Genomic DNA, 3,015 nt, shown 5'->3' with positions numbered 1-3,015 from the left:
AAGTAGAGCAGCCCGCATTCGTGTATGTTTGTTTGTTTGATTGTTTAGATTAATTTGCCAAATAAATTCAAAAGTGCGTTAACAATAATTCAATTGAGAGATTGGTCGCACAGTACGTCGCTGTCACGATTCCAATCATTTCTACAATGTCAAATTAAAATGATGCTGTACTCAAAGCACTTTCTTTCATCATGGTGGAATCAATCGACCGAAACCCTTTCAGTCAGAGGTAATGGTAGTTTTTATGTGCGAAATTATGATCGTGTCGCCTTATGCAACTTGTCCGGTTTCTTGTACATTTCTTCATGGCAAATTATCACCGAGTAAAACTGTCGAGACACTATACAAGCTGACTTATTGCGTTCCAGCTCTTTGGTCCGCAGACGTGTTCAGTGTTTCTTAGTCAATAACTCTCTGTATCGTGTTCATAATAATGCAGGCATCAGGAAGTGAACCATGAGAGCGTTTTACTTATTGTGTGTTCTGGTGTGTGTCGGCAAGTTGTGCGGGGCCCAAGACTTAGTGAACAACGAGGACAGTGATGAAGTGAGTGAGGAACAGGAGCAGGTGGATGCTCCTACCGAAGGTGAATTCGACGGGGATGAGGTGGTGAGGCACAAGAGAAACTTCGGCGAGGTGGTGTTCCGGGGGCTGGCGGACGTGTTGGGCTACCAGGTGTTGAGGAGATCCGGCGGCTTGGTGCAGCTCACTGCTGCGCCACCTGCCGCCCCTGCCGCTCCCCCCGCACCTCCCGCTCCTCCCGCTGCTCCGGCACCCCCGGCGCCTCCGCCACCACCCCCGCCGCCTCCACCCCCGCCCCCGCAGCTTTTCCCGGCTTACCCGCCGCCGATACTAGGCAGAAGGCCACGTCCACCTCCTCCCGCGCCACCACCACCACCACCCCCAGCACCACCAGCACCTCCTGGACCACCCCCGCCGACATTACCGAGAGAAACCGTCGTCACCAATTTTTCATTGAACTTTAATTGGAACAAGAATATCCCAGCTCCAGCGGCCCCTGGTCCACCGCCCCCACCACCCCCACCACCGCCTCCACCTCCTCCCCCACCGCCACCACCACCACCCCCAAGGAGAGGCTGCGGAGGATGTGCTCCACGTCCTCCACCGCCTCCTCCACCTCCCCCACCACCACCACCTCCACCACCTCCACCACCACCCCCACCACCTCCACCACCGCCACCTCCACCACCACCCCCAAAACTACCACCCAGTGGTTCAGGCAAAAACCCTTTGCCGGGAAGTCTTGGTATTACCAAACCGCAGATATACATCGACGCCTTTTACGACCACGGAGATGGCGTGACGCAGAAGCTGTCAGCTGCTGACGCCGATCATTACTTCCGCGGGGGTTCAGCTCCGAGGGACTACGACTACGAGAGGGAGAGAGCCAACTATGATAGTCAAACTAGGAGACCGGATTACGACGACGAAGAATATGAAGATGATAGGGGTACTGCTCAACCACAACAACAATATGCAGATGATAGAGGTACAGGACAACCGCCACAACAATATCCGGATGAGAGAGGTTTGAGGCAACCACCACCGCAATATGATGATGACAGAGGCGCGAGGCAACCGGATTACCCTAATTATGATGGGGAAGAAACCATGATCCGTCAGAAACAGGCTGATTCACAGCCAGACAGAAGCAAGCAAATTGCACTAAATGCCAAGTTTGGTGAGGCTATCAACGCTTTTTGGAAAAACTCGCAGGAATCGAGGAAACCGACGCAGTTCAGTAGTGTAGTGTCTCACCCTAAGTCGAACGCAGGATACCAACGCGGACGATCCGCCAATGTTCAGGCCAGCTCCAGACCAGATGTTGACCACAACGAATACGGAGTTGCAAAACCTGAGTATCTTCAACAATACAACCAGAGAACGCAAAAAGAGCAGTTATCCCAAAGCCTATCTCTGAATCACCATCAACCACCATCCGGAAAATCCCAGGATAAAGCTTCGGAAAAATTCTTCTTCAGTAAACGAAGAAACGACGGGCGAAAAGCTTCAGCGGAAAGGACTACTTCGACCGAAGACCCCAACAAAAGTCTCGTTCCTAGAATATTACCACCGACAGAAAATAATCCTGGACATATTGACACCGTCACTGTGAACGTTCCTCCGATATATAGAGTAGCGAAACCTAATAGGATTCACCAACAGGCCGAGGAACAGAGACAGTTTAAGCAATGGCATCCTGCTCCGTTTGACTACTACATGTACGACGAAAGCGAACATCATAGCAAAGGAGTGCCGAAACCAACCAGAAGCATCAATTATCCAACGAACGAGTTCGGAGAGATCCAAAAGGTCGCAAGTATAGGACAACAACCAGCTCAGAGTCAAAAGGTCGCCAGCGGAGAAGCACAACAACCAGCTCAGAGTCGAAAAGTCGCCAGCAGAGAAGGACTACGTTCAGCACAGAGACGTAAGATCGCCAACAAAGAACAACAACTGCCAGCAGAGAGTATTGATACAGCAGAAAAACCAGTAGGAGGGGCACCATCAGACGAAAGGAAAATATCTAAATCAAGCGACAAACATTACGACTTTTACTTCGATAATCCTGAAAACGACGAAACCTACGACTTTTACGGAACTCAAAACAAAAAATCGGTAGAGGAAGAATTTTTCAACCAGGCCACAGTTCCTTCTCCAACTCCTTATCCAGATCTGAAACGCCTGGAGTCTGCTCACGATTGGAAAGCAGACGACGCTATTCCAACCAAAAACGCCAAAGTGCGGACGACAGAATACAAGAACAATTCCTCAAATGTAAAATCCTCGCAAGTAGATGATCCAAATTACAAAGGACAAAAAGAAACCAAGCCCGCGGAATCCACTAATAATCAACAAGTAGAGAGCGCAGATGGGAAACAAGTAGGTTATATAAACGAACCAATTCATAAAAAACCCAAGAGGAGAGAAAGAAGGGTTAAACAAAAACAGTATTAGAAAATAATCATTATATTTGTGTGTGTTTACAGATGA

This window comes from Hesperophylax consimilis, chromosome 18, assembly GCF_061612785.1.
Source record: "Hesperophylax consimilis isolate HC1 chromosome 18, BYU_Hcon_1.0, whole genome shotgun sequence".
NCBI classification, from domain to species: domain Eukaryota; kingdom Metazoa; phylum Arthropoda; class Insecta; order Trichoptera; family Limnephilidae; genus Hesperophylax; species Hesperophylax consimilis.
The sequence above is the reverse complement of the archived record's forward strand: the minus strand, read 5'-3'. Positions refer to the sequence as shown.